General features: G+C 38.2%; 1 pseudogene; it reads right to left on the reverse strand.

Annotated features, from left to right (window-relative positions):
• Positions 1–960: 960 nt before the first annotated feature.
• Positions 961–13,982, reverse strand: LOC140841331 (phospholipid--sterol O-acyltransferase-like; annotated as a pseudogene).
• Between the last annotated feature and the right edge of the window lie 9,539 nt (positions 13,983–23,521).

Here is a 23,521-nt window from a genome sequence, read left to right on the forward strand (position 1 = left end):
TTGGTCTTTACAAATATTATTTTGGACCTGTTGGGATCCTATTATATAACTCAGAATATAGAGAAATATAGTAGGGATGATCTTGTATCTTACGAAAATAACCAAAACAAAATCCAATGTCAATTTTCTGGAGTATCAATAAAACCCCCCCATAACCCAATTATCTACGCCTGGCCTTCAGCCCTTTAGTCCATGTATCCTCATATTATAGGTTTTAAAACTACTTCAATAAACATGTGATTTACATTACATTTTATATACCAAAACAAGTGTTATTTTTTTAAAGACACAAAAATAAGATTTCAATCATTCTAAAACCACATAAATGTAGAACTAATCTATCTTGGTAATTGGATTCTTTTATAAAAAAAATTATATGGAAAATCTATATATATATATATATATATATAAAATAACCAAAATTTCTACAAGTGATCTATTTGACTGAACACAAAACTAGCTATTAGATCCAAGGTTTTAATTGGGCACATGATTGTCAACTGGTCCAAGTTTCTTTGTATGAACCATCGGAGAAACAAATAGCTTCGGGTTACATAATCGTTTTTTTTTAAGCTTCTGCTTAATGGTTGTCAACTGTTGTTCCACAGTTTATTACTTGTGCGTCATATGAACTATAAATTATTAACGATTTAATACCATCTTGAGATAACTTAAACAAATATTTTTTTATATATTGTTACGGTAGGCAACATGAATGTGCAATTCAGTCTCTTCCCATCTCTACTCTTACCCTTTTAGAAGGATATGTTGGAGGCAAAGTCAAAAACTATATCACCCTTTCAAATTTCTTCCTGCGCATTCTGAGTTTTCATTTCACACAGAATCTTCCATTTCACTAGTGCATTTCATTCTTCTATGTTCTACACATGCAAAGCACACGACTATCAGTACACTGCCAGTATTTTTTTTATTAATGGGCATAAATCTACATACAAGAAATGAATGTTTAAAAGCATCAGTTTGAAATCAAGATCCTAACTTTACATGAATGTGTGGTATGCTGCACAATTTATTGTATTTCAAGGCCCTTCTCTAGTCAGATAAAATCCCAGTTCACGTGGTAATGAACTATACATATATCTTCGGCTTGTCAAACAAAATATACTAAGCAAAATTAGGAAGTGAACTAAGATCCTGTATTGTACTTAGCTTCTTGAGCGTGCCCAGAATCTGCATTGCAACATGATACATAGCCATCAGAAAATATCAAGTGTTGGTGGTTATAAACTGTAATTTGGATTAAGACGTGGTGTTCCGAGTTCATGGTTGAATTATCGAGGATACCATATGATGAAAAAGTAGGACAAAAATTCCCCCACCAATAAAAAAAAGAATTCAATAGTTAAAAAATAAAACCAAATTTGGAGTTTCAATTCCGGAATAACTTCAAATTTAACTAAGAAGCCAAGGACAAGAAAGAAATCATTATTCGCTTGTAGATAATGATGTGGATTGTACCAAGCAAAAGGAGCAGGAAACAAAACACTTACCAGGTAAAATTTGGTACGAGCTACAAACAGCTGAAATCTCTGAATTACATTGAAGGCCAGACACAGCAGAAGGATCAACTTTGGTTTACTAAATATCAGATAACTCTCGTACTTCAGGGAGTTTGTTCGTACAGGATCAGCTGAAAAATTATAAGAGATTTTTTTTTTGGCGCACAAGATTAGTGAATGTTCTCTGGTTCCATCTGATTACCTATAAAACATTAGTTTTTCTTTTTACACATAATTCAGCAAGAGATCCGCTGAAGAGTGTTTTAGCCTACAGCTCTGGCCTAGATGCACGTCTCCAAAAATGTATCTGCAGTCATTTTAATTCGAAAATCAGTAACCAAAACACAAGAAAAACTTTTGGCGTCTTTTTATTTTTGGGAGAAACTGAAAGATGCTTTGGAAAGGAAGAAAACCAAACCTGTATTCACAATGCTCAGGCCATGCACACCGAGCTTTGCCATAATCCCAATAGCAGTCCTCATTCCTCAAAGGTCCACGCTTAGCTGTGCGAGGAAAAATGTAGAGGAACAAAGTGAAATTCAACTAATCATAAAATGAAGACGATGATAAAATTATTAAACCTTTCGTGACAAACTGATTTCTTCTATCTGGATGACTATCATGCCATGTTTCGAGCCACAGCTCACGCATTAAAACTGATAATCGGACAATATTTCTGTGATTTGCTGCACAAGAGAATACAGCCATATTGGTATCAACATGCCGCAAATGATTAGGATGGAAATATGTAGATTTATTTTGAAGTAAATAAGAAACAAAGCCATACGATCGATGCCTGAGGATAGACTCGGGCTTCAATGTTTACTCAGCCAAAAGAATAATAGATTGAGCGTTACTTAAGAGTCTCTATAATGGCTTACACTAGAACAAGAATGTGTACAAAAAATTCTATACATAATTAAACCTACTATAAATAGTACATAAGTTGAAGAAAACAATCAGTTTGACACAAAATTGTAAATCAGAGAACTGGATACCTTTATCAAGCTCCCAAACTGCAGTTCTCTTTCCAGGAAGACTTTCAGAGTCTTCATAATAAGTGATGTATTTTACCCTGGGTAACCTTGTCATATTGGGGATGATATCCGTATCAGGCTGATGTTCTACATTTAATTCTAATTGCACGTCCGACCCTTCGTGTTCTGACTGCAATTTCACAATGAATTAATTTAACTATCGGATAGAAACCACATCTGTTAGAACTTCGGGCAAATTGTCTTTATCACCCACGTGAAATATAATAAAAAAATCATAAAACCCTATATGTTAATTAAAGGTCTTTTACAACCTTGTGTTTTTAAAAATCAAGCACATATGCCCCATTTGCAGGGGTTTTTAAGCTTGAGTTTTTAAAGCACGAGGTTTTAAAAGATCATCAACATAAAGGCTTATGTGTTTTTTTGGATTTTCATGGGAATGCTAAATGTTGTTTGCCCCCAAAAACTTTATATGGACAATACATCAACAAGCAGGCTTAACCAGCCGGCAAAAAGAAAAACACGATCAAGTAGAAGTTAGGAAAAGATATATATCCAAGACCTAACAGCTAATAGTTGTAGGTGGAAATAATATAAAAAGAAATTAGTGAAACTATAAACAGTAACTTCGTTTTTTAATTTAAATTCTCTTTTCACAGAATTGGAAATAAAACAGGATAAAAAATTACCAACCAATTCCCACCAGTTTTTTCTATTTGCAGAGACTCAACCTTGATATCAAACAAAAAATTCTAATGAAGAACTTGAGATAGCAAGACACACATGGATCTTAAAACTTTTTCACAATCCAATAACCAGTCTTAAATAGGTAACATGATGTTTGAACAATAGATATTCTTAAAGAATTCATAAGATTTACCTAACCATAACCGTGCAGAAGGGAGAATAGTTTGTCCAAATTCGGAAAATGAGATTAAATCCATTAATTACAATGAAAATGGAATCATTTCTTGCTTTACTAGAAAAATGAAAATGATGAACTCGTCATGATGTGAATCACTTCTGGGATCCAGTTTAAAAAATGAATTCTAGAAGCCAAGGGCTCATAACAACAAAAAGGATACTAAAATCAATTTAAAGACAAAGAAATATTAGATAATAAGAAACAAGAATTTCATCAGATATTGAGAAAACTATAACGGAAAAGTTTAACACCTGAGGTGCCCTTGTTATATTCACTTTTGGTCCCAGCTAGCTCTTGCACCATGAGAGAGAATGGTATGGTACCTGTAAACCAGATATTCTTAAGTCAATGAAACAGAAGCACAAAACATAACCACCTAAAGCCCACGAGGCTAAAGTACACAGCATAAATACACAATGTATGCATACCGTTTCATCCCCACTTGCAGCACCAGGGCTTCCTTCAACCAAATTCCCGGACCTAAATAGATGATAAATAAAATATTAAATTAATAACAAAAGTTTTTGTAACATCTCAGAGTCAATATACCATTTGTTTCATTTATTGACCTTTACAAAATGCTTATTTCATACATATTAGTACACACAAGAATGTATTTCAGATTCTCGATGTTACACACCTAGTATATAGAGATCCCTCTATCTCATATATTACATCAGTTATAATCCAATTATCAGGATAAGGCTTTCCACTTGGTGCAAAATAGTAACCTACCTGTTTGGCAAATGATAAGATAATAACAAAATTCAAAATTCAGCTCCAAAACAAAGTGCCTTATAAATAACAGATGACAAAAAATCAATTGCAAAACACGCAAGAAAAATCATCATGAAGAATTGCAAGTACCTCAGTTTTTGAATCTATTCCATAAATACAAAAGATGTTCTTCAGAGGAGGTCTATCCCAAGGAGTGAAAGGATTGAGAACTGGATCACCATGATATGACCTTATACACAAACGGCATCAGCTAAAATAATGCTTAGGAAAAACGACCCCAGGTTCACATCATTGAATTTGTCACAATTTTATAAAATAGAATTATGAAAGGCAATTAAAATATAATCCTATTATTTTTGCAATTTTGTAGCAATAAAATTATTTCGTTGTTTGCTTGAAACATTAGGAAAACGAGAGTCAAGGACCATGTGGCCCGGCCAATCCTAAGCTTGAGAGAAACCAACTTATCTAATAAAACCAAAATCAGTTTAAACAGAGAACCAGCCCTAGGACAAAGATAGTTCTATTTAAACCAAACAACAATTTTCTGAGTGTAGATTTCCAGGACAAAGATAGTTATATTTATTTATGGGAAAACCAAACAATCATTAAAGAATTGTTCTAAAGTGTATGCGCCGAGGCATCACATTAATAGTTACAGAGAACTCACTCTTCCAGTTGAAACAAGATTCTTTGACTGTCAGGGTCATAATCTGTAATAGTTTTGAAAAAGGTTCCATCTGAAATTTCACGGGCAGAAAAGGATAACTGAGTTGGAAATCCACACTCCATGTCAGACATATTGGCTTGTGCTGTTGTTTGGGGTATTAAAAAATGAGAGGGAAATCAAGAAGAAATCAAAGGAATGACTTTGTAGAGGCAAGTGTTGAACACTTTCTCCTTAAGAAGAATTTGCCCTCACAATGTGCTAGAGTTTGTGGCAATCTTCTCCCAAGATACAACTACAACACTTGAATAATGAGCACTCAAATATTCAAGTTCTATCACAAGGAAATGAAGAAACTCTCTCTTGTAGAAGAAGGAAGAAGAAGATGATCAATATGCATATGATGTTGTGTATGTTATGTTTGATTTTCAAAATATCAAGCATTTTATATTTTTCATGCAAAAGACATGATCTTTCATTCATAGGGAGTGTCCCTTGGCCATTGTAACTGATCACAATCATCAAACAATGCCAAGGAAATGAAAAAACATCAGAAAAAGTCGAAGGGACACGAAAACCGCGAAGGAGGCGCCCGCGCCCGCACGCTGCCGAGCGCTCTCGGCAGCCCCTGCCGAGCGCTCTCGGCAGGAGCGCGCGCGCTGCCGAGCGCGCTCGGCAGGCGCGCGCGCCTGCACGCAGAAACGCGTGCGGCCGCGCGCCTGCTACTGGCAATCGCGCGCGGCTGCGCGCAGATCCGTGCGCAGCCGCGCGCCAGGCACTGTTCACCGAACCTTTTTCTACCTCTTTTTTTTTTTTTTTTTTCCGTTTCCGTCCCTTTCACGTTCCGACTACTCGTTTAAGTTCTTTCAACATATGAAGAACTTTTTTCGAGTTTAATTCAGAACCACCGAACTTAATATTCGTTCATTAAGTTTCGTTATTCGTTTCGAATTTTTCCAAATCAAACACATTGATTTATTTGCTTAATTTTCATTCATTAAGCACCAAAATTCCAACAATCCCCCACATGAATGAAATTAATGCATGAATGCTCGTGATGCATAAGAGAGAGTATATACGAAAAATTATCACATCAGGAGAGGTAGCGTTTGGCTTTGAACCTGCCCTAGTGGAATACAATCGGATTTACTAGGCCACGAAGTGAACGTGATGTCTTGAACTTCTTGGCGGTTCATGTAAAACCAGACAACTGTACCCACATGATAACCTTTCTTCCATTTCCATTTTGTGTTATCGGTTGTGTCCGTTTTGGCCATGGAACACTTCTTGGCTTCATACGTGTTTCATCGAGGCGGCCCGTCCTCACACGTACATAGGTGATCTCCTTGTAAAAGGGTATCCAACTTACCCCGCTTTTGCACGCTACGGAATCATTAAAAGTACAATACTTAACCTCACTACCTTTGTAGGCAACTTCACTCATCGTCTTAGGAATGAGGAGTGATTCCACAAGTTCTCATAATTTAGTTGTCCCATTGAACCAAGATCTTGGGATCTCCAATCTACAAGGTTGGGTTGCCATTATGAAAACTTTATTTGGTAGGTTTTAAACCCATTCCTCTTGACAGACAGTACATTTGATTTCTATTTAATGCTTTTGTAAGCGGATCCGCTAAGTTATCCTTTGATTTAATATAATCAACAGATATAACTCCATTAGAGATCAACTGTCGCACAGTATTATGTCTTCGACGAATATGTCGAGACTTGCCATTGTACATACTGTTTTGTGCCCTTGCAATTGCCGACTGACTGTCGCAATGTATCATGATTGCTGGCACTGGACTTATCCAACATGGAATGTCCTCTAGAAAGTTGCGAAGCCACTCAGCTTCTTCTGCAGCTTTATCTAGTGCTATGAACTCCGATTCCATAGTAGACCTCGCAATGCAAGTTTGTTTCGATGACCTCCAAGAGACTGCTCCTCCACCAATGCTAAATACATAGCCACTGGTGGATTTGGAGTCATTGGTGTCCGAAATCCAATTTGCATCACAGTATCCTTCAAGTACTGCTGTATACCTTGTGAAATGTAGTCCATATTCTGAGGTGTGCTTTAAATATCTAAGCACCCTTGTCAACGCCTTCCAATGTGCATCACTAGGATTACTTGTAAACCGACTTAACTTGTTAACCGCACAAGCGATGTCAGGTCTAGTACAATTAGTGATGTACATAAGGCTTCCAATAACTTTGGAGTATTCCAATTGGGAAACTGGTTCTCCACGATTCTTCGCCAAATGGGCATTCACGTCTAAAGGCGTTTTTACTGGGGTAGAATCATAAGCGTTAAACTTCTTTAACACTGTTTCTACATAATGAGATTGAGATAGGACTATTACTTCTGGAGTTCTAAAGATTTTAATCCCTCGAATTACATCAGCAATACCCATATCTTTCATATCAAAATGTTTTGTCAACATTTTCTTTGTACCCTTAATCAACTCTTGGTTATTCCCCATTATTAGCATGTCATCCACATATAGACATACCATCACATAAGATTCTCGAGTGCCTTTAATGTAAACACACTTGTCACACTCATTAATCTTAAATCCATTTGACAATACCACTTTGTCAAATTTTTCGTGCCATTGCTTGGGCGCTTGTTTAAGTCCATATAGAGACTTAATTAAACGACAGACTTTTCTTTCTTGTCCTTTAACAACAAAGCCTTCAGGTAGATCCATGTATATTTCTTCTTCAAGTTCACCATTTAAGAATGCCGTTTTGACATCCATTTGATGTATCTCAAGGTTATGCAAAGCTGCAATAGCAATGAGTACACGAATGGATGTTATTCTTGAAACTGGTGAATACGTGTCGAAGAAATCATGACCTTCTCTTTGTCTATAGCCTTTGGCCACAAGTCTGGCTTTGTATTTTTCAATACTTCCATCAACTCTCATTTTCTTTTTCAATATCCATTTGCATCCCAATGGCTTGGTACCTGGTGGAAGATCCACTAGTTCCCAAGTATGGTTTTGCAAAATGGAATCCATTTCAGAGTTGATGGCTTCTTTCCAATAAGGAGCGTCAGGGCTAGCAAGAGCATCTTGTATGTTCTTTGGTTCATTCTCCAACATAAAAGTATGGAAGTCTGGACCAAAGGACTTTGAGATTCTAGCCCTTTTGCTTCTTCTTGGCTCTTGCTTTTTTGAAGAGTCTTCCAATGGTATAGCATTTTCATTTAGAGTTGGATCATGTGTAGGTACTTGACCTTCATTCTCCGTCTCTAGTTTTCTTTTGCTAGAACCATTTTCTTTCCTCTCTTTACAAGGAAATATATTTTCAAAAAATACTGCATTTCTTGACTCAATTGTCATGCCCGTATTCATTTCTGCATTTTCAGATTTGTGCACTATAAACCTATATGCACTACTATTATGTGCATATCCAATGAATATGCAGTCGACCGTCTTTGGTCCAATCCGCTCTTGTTTAGGCTTTGATATTTCAACCTTAGCTAGACACCCCCACACTTTGAGGTACTTGTAGGAAGGTTTGTGACCTTTCCACAATTCATACGGTGACTTGTCATTTTTCTTGTGGGGTATCTTGTTCAGGATGTAATTAGCCGATAGTATTGCTTCCCCCCACAAGTTTTGGGGTAGTCCTGAACTTATCAACATAGCGTCATATCTTTTAGAGTTCGATTCTTTCTTTCGGCAATGCCATTTGATTGAGGTGAATAAGGTGCGGTCGTTTCATGAATTGTACCCACAGATGTGCAGAATTCATCAAACGGTGCTCCGTATTCGCCCCCTCTATCGCTTCGAACTCTCTTTATTTGTTTGCCTAGTTGATTCTCAACTTCGGTCTTATAACATTTGAATGCTTCAAGAGCTTCATCTTTCGACCTCAAAAGATATACGTAACAGTACCTTGTATTATCATCAATGAATGTCACGTAGTATCTTTTTCCTCCTCTAGTTTGTACAAACTTTAAATCACCAAGATCGGTGTGTATTAGTTCTATAGGAGTTGTACATCTTTCAATCGAGTGGTAAGGCGCTTTGGTCATTTTTGCTTCAACACATATCTCGCATTTGTGTGTTGGATCGACGTTATGTTTAGGCAATAATTCAAGTTTCATTAAACGTTGCAAGGTATTAAAATTTACGTGTCCTAAACGAACATGCCATAAATGAGAACACTCAAGCAAGTAAATAGAACTCTTGTCTTTATTACTTTCAACAACATTTTGGCGTATAGCCATTACATTCAACTTGAAAAGGTTCTCATCGAGATATCCTTTTCCAATAAAATGACCATTCTTAGTCAATACAACCTTGTTAGACTTAAATACTAGTCTAAACCCGTGTTTGACCAACAAAGACCCCGACACGAGGTTTTTTCTTATGTCCGGTACATGAAGTACATCAACAAGGGTTAATTGCAAACCCGATGTCATCTTCAGTATCACATTTCCGGTGCCCAACACCTCAGATGTAGCGGAGTTCCCCATGTATAGTTTTCTCCCGGTCGATGGAGTGTATGTAGAGAACATCCCTTTGTCGGAGCATATGTGTCGAGTTGCTCCCGTATCAACCCACCACTCGTTGGGATTTTCCACCAAATTTGTTTCCAAAATAACTGCAGATAAATTAAGTTCAGAAAAATCAAAAGGTACCGACCTTTCTTGAACAACGTTGGCTTGAGGATTTCCTTTCTTTGGCTTCCTACAATCCTTCGCCATGTGATTCGGTTTTCCGCAGTTATAACAAGTGCCTTTGAACTTCTTCTTGTTTGATAGTTGTTGGCCTTGTTGTGGTTGCTTTTCAAACTTTCTCTTCTTCCCTTTGAAACTTGTTTCAACAAGGTTCTCCTTTGCTGCCATTCCATTTGCCTTGGCTTCGGTGCTCTTGTTGTCCTCTTCTATCCTCAATCTTACAATGAGATCCTCCAATCCCATCTCCTTTCTTTTGTGCTTCAAATAGTTCTTGAAATCCTTCCACAATGGAGGGAGTTTCTCGATCAACGCAGCAACTTGGAAGGACTCACTTAGACTCATTCCTTCCGCATGAATCTCGTGCAAGATAAGTTGTAGTTCTTGCACTTGACTCCACAGATTTTGAGTCTATCATCTTGAAGTCTAGAAACCTCCCAACGATGAACTTCTTCAAGCCCGCATCCTCCGCCCTGTATTTCTTATCAAGCATGTCCCAAAGTTCCTTGGCGGTCTTGACTTGACAATACACATTGTACAATGCATTGTCAAGTCCATTGAGGATGTAGTTCTTGCATAGAAAATCGCTTTGGTTCCAAGCATCCAAAGCGGCCCTCATGTTGGTATCCGTCTCGTTTTCAGCAACTGTGGGAGGATCTTCCTTCAAGAACCTTGACAAACTCAAGGTTGTGAGATAGAAAAGCATCTTTTGTTGCCATCTTTTGAAGTCCGCACTAGAAAATTTCTCCGGTTTCTCTCCTTGTGCAATTGTAGCATGTGGTGTTGTAGATGATGATGCCATTGAGATTCATCTCGCAAATAATCAAAAATCCGAAATTCTTCTTAAGATTGTTGTTTGGGGTATTCAAAAATGAGAGGGAAAGCAAGAAGAAATCAAAGGAATGACTTTGTAGAGGCAAGTGTTGAACACTTTCTCCTTAAGAAGAATTTGCCCTCACAATGTGCTAGAGTTTGTGGCAATCTTCTCCCAAGATACAACTACAACACTTGAATAATGAGCACTCAAATATTCAAGTTCTATCACAAGGAAATGAAGAAACTCTCTCTTGTAGAAGAAGGAAGAAGAAGATGATCAATATGCATATGATGTTGTGTATGTTATGTTTGATTTTCAAAATATCAAGCATTTTATATTTTTCATGCAAAAGACATGATCTTTCATTCATAGGGAGTGTCCCTTGGCCATTGTAACTGATCACAATCATCAAACAATGCCAAGGAAATGAAAAAACATCAGAAAAAGTCGAAGGGACACGAAAACCGCGAAGGGGCGCGTCCAGCGCCCGCGCCCGCACGCTGCCGAGCGCTCTCGGCAGGAGCGCGCGCGCTGCCGAGCGCGCCGCAGGCGCGCGCGCCTGCTACTGGCAATCGCGCGCGGCTGCACGCAGATCCGTGCGCAGCCGCGCGCCAGGCACTGTTCACCGAACCTTTTTCTACCTCTTTTTTTTTTTTTTTTTCCGTTTCCGTCCCTTTCACGTTCCGACTACTCGTTTAAGTTCTTTCAACATATGAAGAACTTTTTTCGAGTTTAATTCAGAACCACCGAACTTAATATTCGTTCATTAAGTTTCGTTATTCGTTTCGAATTTTTCCAAATCAAACACATTGATTTATTTGCTTAATTTTCATTCATTAAGCACCAAAATTCCAACATGTGCAACACCTATAGATGAGGGATAAGCTTCATCTCCTGACAAGTAAATGTTTTATGCCAAATATTCATCACACAGTTCAGTGCATAACATGATGAAAAGATCATGATGTAAACGAAATGCATGTAGTACCTCATGCTGAAGGAATTTCAATATTAATTATGTTGGTTGGCCATCCCGAGTAGTTTGAATTAAACTCATATTCATCACAACGGTATGCAAAGTGCCCTTTTTTGCTCCCAGAGGAAAAATGCTTCAAATATATGTTCTGTTCTACAATTTTTAGAGAACGGCATCATCCATAGTGAAGAGCCAAACGAATTGAACATCAATCGAGCTGTCCCCTGATAGCTTGCCAAATTACATAGTAACTGAGTTAATGCAGGCACCAAAAGAAAAAGAGAAGAAATCACGAACTTCATCATCTAACAATGAGGATTTCCGATAAAAACCTATGGAAGTACAATAGTCTAAATCATGTAATTTTATTAGTGGTTCAGTGGAAAATAGATGCTAGGGTACAATATTCAATACTATCAACATCTCATATGATAAGAAACATAAAGATATTGCGTAGATATAAATTTGTGAGTGTGAATCTACAAAACAAAAGGAGCTGGCTTAACTAAAAATTGTATACGTATAACATCAGTAAAGTAACGCCAATTATGCAAAAAACATTCTGATGGTTTGTGAAAAGATAGGATCCAACATACTACATCAAATATCAAAACAATGCAATCAGCAAAAAACTTTCACTGGATGCTGAGGAACACCTCGGAAACAGGGAGGCCAAATGTGACTCCTGATAATGTTGCTTTTATAGTCTAAGTGGCGCCAAGAAGAGGGGCTCCTAAAGTCAAATGAATATAAAATTCTAAATAGGAATTCATAAAGTTCAAAGTAATGTTCATACATATGGCAAACAATGTTCGGATACATACCAACAGCAAAGTATGCATGGATATGTTTATCTAGCCAAGCAATATACTTTTTAGGAGCAACCTCTAACTTCAACCACTCCAAGAAGTATCTGAAGACATGGTTGCCCAATGAGTGTGCAAAAACTAATGAAGGACCACCGTGAAGCTTAAGAGCAGTTTCAAAAGTCAGCCTGCAAAAAATAAAGAAAATGAAAAAAAAATGGAAACTAATCCAAATGACAACCCAAACAAAACAAAAAAAAAAGATTCTCAAGCAGGAACCAAAATCATGTAAATTTCAAAGTAAATAACAGTATTATGAGAACTTTTCAATTACACACGTGAGGTATTGAAAATTCAAGACTCTCCTACTCAAAGAAAAAGAGGATGATGCTGCAATAGCAACAGCAGCTAAAAGTATCGCACAACCGGACAAAAACACAAGAGATGGTAAGGATGATCACTTAGTTTATGAAAGTAAAGGTCCCTCTCTTCAAGCTTTGCTGGTGACAATCTCCAGTCATATGGAACCGCAATTATAGCATTAGCCTCAACACCAAATTCAATGCACCACTTAACCCATTCTTTCCACACTGAAGAAAGAGGACCTGCAGATGAATGTGCTGCAATCAACTCAAGGACACTCACTGATCATGTCAATTACCACACACAAACTTCATAACAAGGCACCACTGGTGAGATGATTCATTATTGAGCTTCAGACACCAGACTCATAATCATTTGTGTTGATTCAAGAACATAATTGCTTCAAACAAATTCACATACAAAAGCAAAGTGAACTAACTCAGCATGCAAAGAACTACAATAAGAAAGATCTGTATAAAGGGAAAAATTTCAATTAAAAATGCCAAATCAAGTGTCAGTTATTGGTTACTGCTGTTGACATTATTTTTGTGATGTTGCTTCTTAGGATGCCACAAGATACACAAAATTCTACATACTACATTTTTCAAATGCATACCTGTGATGTATCCCGGATCAAGCTCAGTAATAGCAGAAAGACCATATCAGGGCGTGAATTGCAATCAGGATGATCTGTTTGGTCGTAAGGATCTAACATCATACATTTAAGCCAGCAATTGACAGTAGACAGGATCTGAAAAAAATGTATTTGAATTAGAAATCAACACAATAAACAAAGGACAAAATGCGAAACATGATAGCGTCTCCACAGACTGAGCAAAAATCCATTTGCTTTTTTTTTTTTCAAAATCCATTTGCTTAATACCTCATTGCATTATATATCTATGTATAAAGACGACATTCTTAAGAGTTTAAGCATTGACTTTTCTTAGAAATACATTAATCTATATCACATTTCCCATGTAGACAACATAATCAACTCGGAAGATTAAAATGGAAAGTAAAAAACATACGATCAGCGAAGGAAACGAGTTTAAATATTGCAGAAACGAAAACTCAAACTACCACAAAATTAAGAAGTAGTAGCATACTTTGGTGGTATCGAGCCAGACTAAATCCAAGGGATTGAAATCGAGAGGAGAGTAAGGACAGTCTAAGATTGACCACGCCCTTAGTTGAGTTGACGCGAAGCCAGGGATAATGATCCCAGAAAGTTTCGCCAAGTCTCTGGTGAAATCATCGTCGTTTCCACCGCCGCCATTTGCAGCCGGTATCAAGAAGACGAGAAACGAGGCCGCGAGAAATATGACGTGACCTATCCTCATTCGTTGAAGGCGCTGCGCGGAAGACAGCAATCTTACTCGAACTCCTAAGCTTGCTTTTGTCACATCGAGCTCGACCAATTTAATCTTTTGCATTAGCTAATCGAGATAAGCTTTAGCTTTGTAAGAAAATGCAGAAAGAATAAAATGAAAAAACAAAGAAAAATTTACTTGGAATAATTGCATGCAAGTATTTAATTATTTCAAGAGAAACGTATACCGTCAATCCTTCTTTACATAACGTACCATTTTACTCTCTAAATGTAAAATCTTTCTTCTTTCTGAAAAAATTTCCAAAAAATTTAAAATCTCTTCACAGTTGGCTACCACCACCCTATCCACGTGGCACCTACACTCCACCCTGGATATTCGAGTAGTGGTAGATTTTGTTAATACAGCGACATACGAGATCTTTGACGACAATCAGACGCTCAGGTGGTGGTTGACGGAGCGAGGACGATTGGGTAGGGAAAAATGAAAGGTGTTTATGAGAGACTCAAGAGAGCAGGATCATCTAAATATTCAGATAAAGTAGACGTGTATATCGTTAATGACCAAGAGGCAAAAACAGAGGAAATAGTTCTCGAAACAACAATTGAAAGTGGGGCTTGCTTGACTGAAGATAGGGCTATCTCTAAGAATATTAATGAGACTTCGGACTTTGGACATATTCACAATATCGAAGGCATGGATATGTTTGTCAGTGAAAACCAACATCAAGATAATCTTAAAGGAATGGGGCAAGTTCAGCAACAAGTATTTTGGGTCAGAACCGATGTTAGGAGGTAAAATATCAAGATTCTCAAGAGAATTATTCATCAAAAGGTAAATGATTTCAGTAGTGTATCCTTTCAGAATATAAACAAGTCAAGAGGTTGGAGGTGCAGAACTGATTAGCCGTGTGGTACGGAGAAGGGCATCAGAGCGGACTTTTGAGAATGTGTACTATAGAAGAAAGTGTTGGATCCCGGTTTTCTACACGCCCAAACGCAACGGAAGTTTAAAATTTTTATTTATTTTGACAATCAAAATATATTTTGCTTTGGGCGCTCGTATGATTTTATCATAATTAAACATTCATAGGGCGTTAGAGTTTATACTTTTGGTGAATAAATCACGTGGCTCCAACTACACCGGTATTAGCGGACGTAGCTCTTGTTATAAATCCCTACGAACTTTCTTCGATCTCCTAATCTGGTCCACGACTGGAATATTTGTTCCTTTTCTAAATTGGACTAGAAATTTAGAAAAACTTTTGCGTAGAGATGGAACACGAAGAAGAAATTGACTCAACACAATAAGCCGAATTTTTCTTGTGTTTTTGAGAAGAGATTTTTTTGGGATCCCTTTTGAATAGCCGAAACTTTTCTATGAAATCTTGGGAGAGAGGGTCTCGAAATTCTATACAAATTAGAATAAAGAAATCTTAATCTTTATTTAAATATGATTTATTTAATTAATATCATTAATTAAGTAAATTAAATATTTGGAGGAATTATTGATGCAACTCTCATGAATCACAATTGGCTAATGGAGGCTAGGTCAATTTTTTTTCTTAAAAAACAATACCCTTGACCTAAATCTATAATTAACATTAATGGGCTAATTAATTAATTGGGTTAGTCCAACTAGTTTAATTAATTAATCAAAGTCCATTAATAACTTTAATTATTTAATATGTTGGACTTGTACTCCTACAAGCCCATTAAACATACTTCTCACTATATTTAATTTAATATTTAATAAACTCAACTTTTGAGTTTAACAAATTAAATATATTATAAATTAAACATTTGAATTTAATATTATAAATTCAATTCCTTGAATTTACCACCTCCAAAATTTGATATTTAATAAACTCAACTTTTGAGTTTAATAAATTAAATCCTCAAATTTTATAAATTCAACTCTTTGAATTTATTCTCTCCAAATTTCATAAATTCAATTCCTTGAAGTTATTCTCTCCGAATTTCATAAATTCAACTTCTTGAATTTACTATCTTATAAATTCAACTCCTTGAATTTATTTTCTCAAAATTTAATTATCATAAATTCAACTTCTTGAATTTACTATAATAATATATAAATTCAACTACTTGAATTTATTCTCTCTACGGGAACAAACGATCCAGTGCTTGTGTGACCCTCAATGGTTCAGGGATACAGCTAGCCGTGGGTTCACAACTCCTTGTGATTCAGGACATAATCTGTCACACCCTTACTCTATACTTAGCATGATTACCATAATCAAAATAAGGTTTGAATGATATAACTATAGTATGAAGCAAATCAAACAAGAGGCATCACTTTGACAGTTTATAAAAAATTTGGCATGATGTCCCTATATATTGTGTAAGCCAAAAACTCAACTCAAGCAACAACCTCAAGCATATTCTCATATAAAAACATACTTTGTATCATCATTCATAATATGGAACTTGTTTCAAACCCTCATATAAAATTTACTACAATACATATGCGGAAGCTATACTATAAGAAGTCCCGGTTCTTGTCGAGGTAGGGCACGTCACTAGCATCCATTGGCGAACCGGCATCCTAGGCATCTTCACTACCTGATCCTGTAATACATGAGCTACGTGAGTTTATAAAACTCAATAAGTTGGCACTTATACGTATCAATATGCATCGAAGGAACATACATATGAAGTCGTGATCAATAATGAATCTTAAAAACATGTCATACCGTAGAATATATTCAATGTTCATTTTTGTACTTGAGCCTCATTAGTTGACCTGTACTACCGTGCTTGCTTTATTATATAGCTACTACTGTGTTGGACGTCAGGGAGCAACCTTTGGCAACCCCACGCCCCATGAACATATATTGGCCCATAGCTTTGGTGGACTTAAAACCACCCATGATGTCAACAAGCTCTATATCATGTAAAATCAGTCCTTTTCTTTTCATGTTCATGTTCATTTTCATTACATAGCACCCATCATCAATATTCATGAGTTCCTTACATATTTAATACATAACAATGGAATATGGTGCTATGTTTTCATCAATAAACATACTAACAATGTACATATAGCAATAATCAATGGGAAGTATTTGAAATCATAATATTACTCATGTATTACTTCAAGAACATGCAAACTTACAGTCCAAGTGTACGAATACTTGTTTGGGACGATGTTTATCAGTCCTATGCTGTCAATAAACCAATAGTTCAGTTACTATTTCTATACAAGGTGAAATTTACCCCTATACATGTAGAACAACTAAAGAAGAAGAAAACTTACACCCTTAGGAAGCTCTTGGAATGGAGAACTTAATTCTAACTTCAATTCTATGAAAGGAATGAAAAAAGAAGCTTTGGAGGAAGATTTCTGTAGGTTTCTCTCGAGTTTGTTGCTGGTATAAAAGTGGAGAGCTGATAAAATGGCTTAGAAAGTCGAAACTTATCCATATATATATAAGGCGGGGCTCGGGCGGTAGTTTTCTACCGCTCGAGCGCGGAATGTTCTGTCCGAAAGGTAAAATTTTCGTGCACTGGCGCTCGGGAGGTCATTTTCTACCGCTCGGGCGCCACATGTTCTGTAAAATTGGTGGAATGGTAATGCACCGGCGCTCGGGCGGTAAAATCTTACCGCTCGGGCGCCACCTGTTCTGCCTCTGCGCACTACTTCGTCAAAGATCGCTCCAGAAACGTCTCTTCCGTTCATAATCTGGAAAAGTGGTAAACTAGGAAGTTGTAGCCCTATGTCTTGGCTTGAATCTCCCACTAGTTTCATGTCATTTGGAGGTCTGAGTAAAAAGTTATGCCCATTCTGCCAACATGTGTCATTGTAGGAGTGACGATACACACAACTCACTTCGGGGCGCTTTTGGCTTGTCTTCCACAATGATTTGGACAAAACCCAAAACGTGAAAGTTGTAGCATTATATCTTAGCTTTCTAACGGTTAAGGCCTCACACAATTTGGATCAATATTCAAATCATTATGCTAAAACCCGTACGAACTACCATATTTACATCTCATTTCCCACAACTTCCATTACACTATCAGCACCTACACATCTTACTCTAACTATTTAGGTATATATTAATTCTGAATACACCATGAACAATATAAAAGTCATGTTCAATCTCAATATTGATACCTCAATCATCACATGAAATCTAATGAACTAATTAACTACTTAATACACGACATAAACGCATTATTATCATTTGTACGAGTAACCGGGCATTACAATTCTCCCCTCCTTCAAAGAATTTCGTCCTCGAAATTTGACGTAACATATAGTTCAGGATATCTCTGTTGGATCTCGTCTTCTCGCTCCCAAGTTGCTTCTTCAATTGCATGGTTGCACAATAGTAATTTCACCAAGGGTATTTCCTTGCCTCGTAACACTTTTGATTTCCTATCGAGGATTTGGACCGGTCGTTCTTCATATGAGAGATTCGAAGCAAGCTCCAATGGTTCATAATGAAGAACGTGAGAAGGATTGGCCAAATACTTTCGTAGCAAGGAAACGTGAAAAACATTGTGAACATTTGACAAGTTCGGAGGTAAAGCAACTCGGTAGGCTCTGTCTCCTATTCTTTCCAAGATTTCAAATGGACCGATATATCTTGGACTCAATTTTCCCTTCTTACCAAAACGCAAAATGCCCTTCAATGGTGATATCTTTACAAATACATGGTCACCAACCTGAAATTCCAATCGACGACGTCGCACATCAGCATAGCTTTTCTGTCGACTCTGGGCAGTGTGCATTCTTTCTCTGATCTTGGTTACCAATTCAGCTGTCTGTTGTACCAATTCAGGTCCTAATAATTTCCTTTCTCCTATTTCATCCCAATGTACTGGAGATCGACATTTTCTACCATATAATGCAGTATATGGTGCCATTCAATACTAGACTGATAGCTATTGTTATATGTAAACTCAGCTAACGGTAGTTTACTGTCCCAACTACCTGGGAAGTCAATAGTACATGCCCTCAATGTAGTGCCCAAATTCAGTACACGTATAACCTATGCATTTATTTAATTATTAGATCATTTATTTATTTTTAAATGAGCTTTAGCCATGCATAATTTATGAAATGCATTATTTTAAATTATTCATGATTATGTGATACACGTTAAAATGTTTTTCGAGTTTCATGTTTCAGGCGATTATTCGATGCGGGATCGAGGAAAAGACCGGTGACGATTTTAGGCAAATTTTATTGCGGTATTTTATTTTAAGTTAAGATGGGGCATTTTAAATGATTTATTTAGTTTTTAGCATTTTAAAGGCCTAATTTAATTATTAGGTAATTATATGATTTCAAATTTTTAAAGTTGTAGCACTTGTGTATTTTATTTAAATTTAGGGAGGTTAGTAATTTAAGGAGGGATTTCTATTTTTACTACATGTAATTGCTCAACATTTATTCTAACATTTTAGTAGCAATTTAGTTAGCCTTTTAATTAGCATTGTTAATTTGGTAATCAAGCAATAATCATTCCCTAAATTACTACCTAACTCACGCACACACACTTATACACACACCTACACGTCTAACACACACCACACACACACATTTTCTTTCCCCATTATTTTGGAGAGCAAACCTAGGGTTCTAGGGAAAACTCAGCAGCCGCCCCCTCCCTTCAAAGATTTCAGTCATTCTCGCCACTTTTCTTCAAAGATTTTAGCGTCACGTTCGTCCCAGATCAATCCTCGCGCCATCCCCGCTTCGGTATCGTCGTTTCGGTAACGTTTATCATCAAAGGCACGTACAATCTGTTCTTTCTGCATCGATCTTGTCATAGTATGCGTCGTGTTATTTTATGCGTGAAAATCCATGTGTGACGTTCGTCGTTTGAGCGGAAAATGGTTTGAATGCGTTTGAAATACTTTTTAGATCTGAAATCTCGTAATTTACTGTTCTGATGAACACTGCGATTTTTCTGTCGGGATTTTGAGAAAGCTTTCAACTAGAAAATTGTAGAATTTTTCGATACCTTCGATTTGATATAAAATTCGAGATTTTTGGATGAAAATTGAGTGAGTTAAGATGTTTTTCGTGGGACTGCTCAAACTGCGACTTTTACGAAAATTGTGTTCTTGAAGTTTTGTTGCAGGCTTCGTTGGGGATCGACGGGTGATCGTTGAGGCGTCTAGGTATGATTAGTAAGATGTTGGGATGTTATTGGATACGTCGTATAGTATCGATAGGCACTCGAATGCATTAGGAGTCGTGGGAAACGAATTGGTGTCAATTGCTATGCTTTGAATGGTGTGTGTTGTAAGGTGAACTTATTGCTTTGGAACGTTTGTACAACTTGTATTGATATTATGGAATGCTAGGATGGGTCTCGAGGTGTCGGTGCATGGTCCGTATAACCGAGTCTAGAAGGATAAATACTAGGTGTTCAGAATTTTCGTAAGTTCGCGATTACAGTGGGTACACGGACCCGTCACGGACCCTGACACGGGGTCCGTGCCTTTGTTTTCTTCTCGGAGTCTTTTTCCAGTATCTACACGGACCCATACACGGATGAGGGCACGGGGTCCGTGCCTTTGGGTTTCACTTAGTGTATATTTCCAGTACCTACACGGACCCTCACCCGGACCCTGACACGGGGTCCGTGCCTTTGCTTTCCTTCGGTGTCAATTTCCAGAGCCTACACGGACCCCTACACGGATGTAGATACGGGATCCGTGTCCTTCATTTTTGGGGAAAATAATTTAGTATGCTTTGAGGTTAGACGTCATGGGTTAGTACAATGATTTACAAAGTCGAGTTATGGGAATTGTAGAACGTCCTAAGGAATTGAATGAACTCGTAAATGAGCATGATTACCTACGTCTAAGTATGCAAGTTAAGCATGTCAATTCATGATCAGTATGCGCAGCAACGGCCCCGATCGAAGTCCAACGAATCCCTCAACGCCAAGTAAGTATGTATGACGTGCAAAGAAAATATGTTTAAGTTTTTGAGGTATGCTAATTGACTTGTGACCAAATTATGAATGGGTTTGGAAGTCGGTGAACGTGGCCGAGGACCTCTCCGCCCCGTTAAATTATGAACGGGTTAGATCGTGGTTGGAAAGCGTTAAATTATGAACGGGGACCAACCAGCCCGTTAAATTATGAACGGGGATCTCATGTATGTGGCAGTGGATACGTCCCTGTCAGCCCAGTACTGTGGTTTGTCTGATCAGGCGTTTATTATGTTATGGGTCACTTGCTTTGAAACATGCCTCTACGCAAAATGATGAAGTTACGTATGTTCAAGTATGCAGTATGTTTATGAAAGTTTATGTTGATGGCACGTCTAAATTATGTACGTACGTATGTCCAAGTTTATTATGCAAGTCCAAGCTTCAAGTTATGTACGCCCTATTTTTAAGATGAATGCAATTTTATTATGCAGTACTCGTTATCCCAGTTTATACGTGTTGAGTCTTTAGACTCACTAGACTTGATCGATGCAGGTGACTATGTTGAGGAGACAGGAGGTGATGACCAAGGGGCAGGCTTGGGCTGAGTGGCAGGCTAGACCCGAGGACCGCAATGTTTATGTTTTTATGCAAGTTTAAAATACTCTGATTTTTATACATTTGGATGCGAAATATTTGGAGACAGTTTCTTTTAGCAAAATTTTATTGGTGACGGATGATTGTGAGGTTTATTTTATGAATGTTGAGTGATGACCGTATGGATGTTTTTATTTAAGAAAATTTTTAATTTTTCCGCAAATTTTAAGTATGAGAAGTACGGTTCGTTACAGTTGGTATCAGAGCGGTGTTCTTGTAAAGGGTTACGCCTACTGCCAGTCGCAAGAAGCTCACGAAGTCACACCTCAAGTCTGTAAGTTTAAAGTTTTGCAATATGTTATGTAGTAATCATCAAGTTATGATTTCAGTATGTGCATGTTTTAAGTTTGATTTACGTGCATCATAAATATTGATATATGTCCATGCATATTGGGTTTACGTGTTGGGTGAATTATTGGAACAGTATGCCTCCTAGACGTTTGGTTAACCGGGAAACTAGGGATGAGAACAGGGAGCACCGAGTTGAGGACAGGGAACATCGAGATGAGGAGAGGGCCAATCCTCCACCACCTCCACCACCAGATATGCAGGCACAGATGCTTGCTGGTATTACACAGTTCTTCGCACAGTTTGCGGGGAACCAGGCAGCAGCAGGCGCAGGGGCGAGGCCCCAACCAGAGGCAGTATATGAGAGGTTTAGGAGGATGAGTCCGAAGGAGTTTTCGGGTACTACTGACCCGATGGTCGCTGAAGGATGGATCAAATCCATCGAAGTAATTTTCGACTTTATGGAGCTGACGGATGCTGACAGAGTCCGTTGTGCCACCTTCTTATTAACTGGAGATGCTAGGCTATGGTGGGAGAGTGCGCCAGTGGCAGTCAATTTACAGGTGCTGCCTTGGAATGGTTTTAAGGAAGTTTTCTACTCCAAGTACTTCACTGAGGAAGTACGAACCAGACTCACCAACGAGTTTATGACGTTGCGGCAGGGGGACAGTAGCGTGGCAGATTTTGTTAGGAAGTTTGAGAGGGGATGTCACTTCGTGCCCCTCATTGCTAATGATGTCCAGGCGAAGTTGAGGCACTTCTTAAATGGTTTGCGGCCGATTTTGCGCCGTGACGTGAGGGTAGCTGGCCCTACTTCTTATGTAGTTGCTGTCTCTAGAGCTCTGGCTGCAGAGCAAGACCAGCGGGATATCGAGGCGGACAGGCAGGGCAAGAGGCCCTATCAGGCTCCACCGCAGCCACACCATCAGCAGCAGAATCAGCGACCCCACTTTAAGAAACCGTATCAGGGGCCGCCAGGAAAGAAACTTTTTCAGGGACCGCCGAAGGGCAAGGGTCCCGTTCAGCAGCAAGGGGCGCCGCAGAGGCCCGTTGTTTACCCAGTGTGCCAGAAGTGCAACCGCCAGCATCCCGGACAGTGCCTATGGGGATCCGGGAAATGTTTTAAATGTGGGGCTACAGATCACGTGCTGAAAGAGTGCCCACAGTGGAAGCAACCAACCCAGGGCAGAGTATTCGCCATGCATGTACAGGAGGCGGACCCAGACACCACCCTACTGACTGGTAAACTTTCTTACCTAAGCAGTATTATTTTTGCTTTGCATGTGGAATTTTCATTTGGGATTATTAGTGTGCTAGTGTTAGTTTGTATGACTTGGGATATTGAGTTCTGTTGTGCTTTAAGTTACTGTTTGCATGTTGGGGATATAAGTTGGTATTGTGCTAACGCATCTCAGGAAACATTTTTATTAAGAGACTATCCACAACTGCACTGATAGACTCAGGAGCCACTCACTCTTTCATATCGGAGACGTTTGCTAATCATTTGGACCTCAAGTCCATAGGCCTAGACGTGAACTTTTCAGTGACAGTCCCGTCAGGGGAAGAGCTGTTGGCTACCAGTGTGATCAGAGATATCGATCTAGAACTGCATGGCCACCTGGTATATGCAGATTTAATCCTATTGCCGATGCCAGAATTCGACATTTTCTTGGGCATGGACTGGCTGACTAAGAATAGAGTTCTGATAGATTTTCAGAAGAGGTCAGTTTTGGTTAGACCGCCGGGCATGGAGCAATTTCTTTTTGAGCCAGCCAGATGGAGAAGCTTTCCTCGCATGATTTCGTGCATGCAGGCGAAGAGGTTGATCT

Source organism: Primulina eburnea, chromosome 9 (assembly GCF_022965805.1).
Source record: "Primulina eburnea isolate SZY01 chromosome 9, ASM2296580v1, whole genome shotgun sequence".
Lineage (NCBI taxonomy): Eukaryota > Viridiplantae > Streptophyta > Magnoliopsida > Lamiales > Gesneriaceae > Primulina > Primulina eburnea.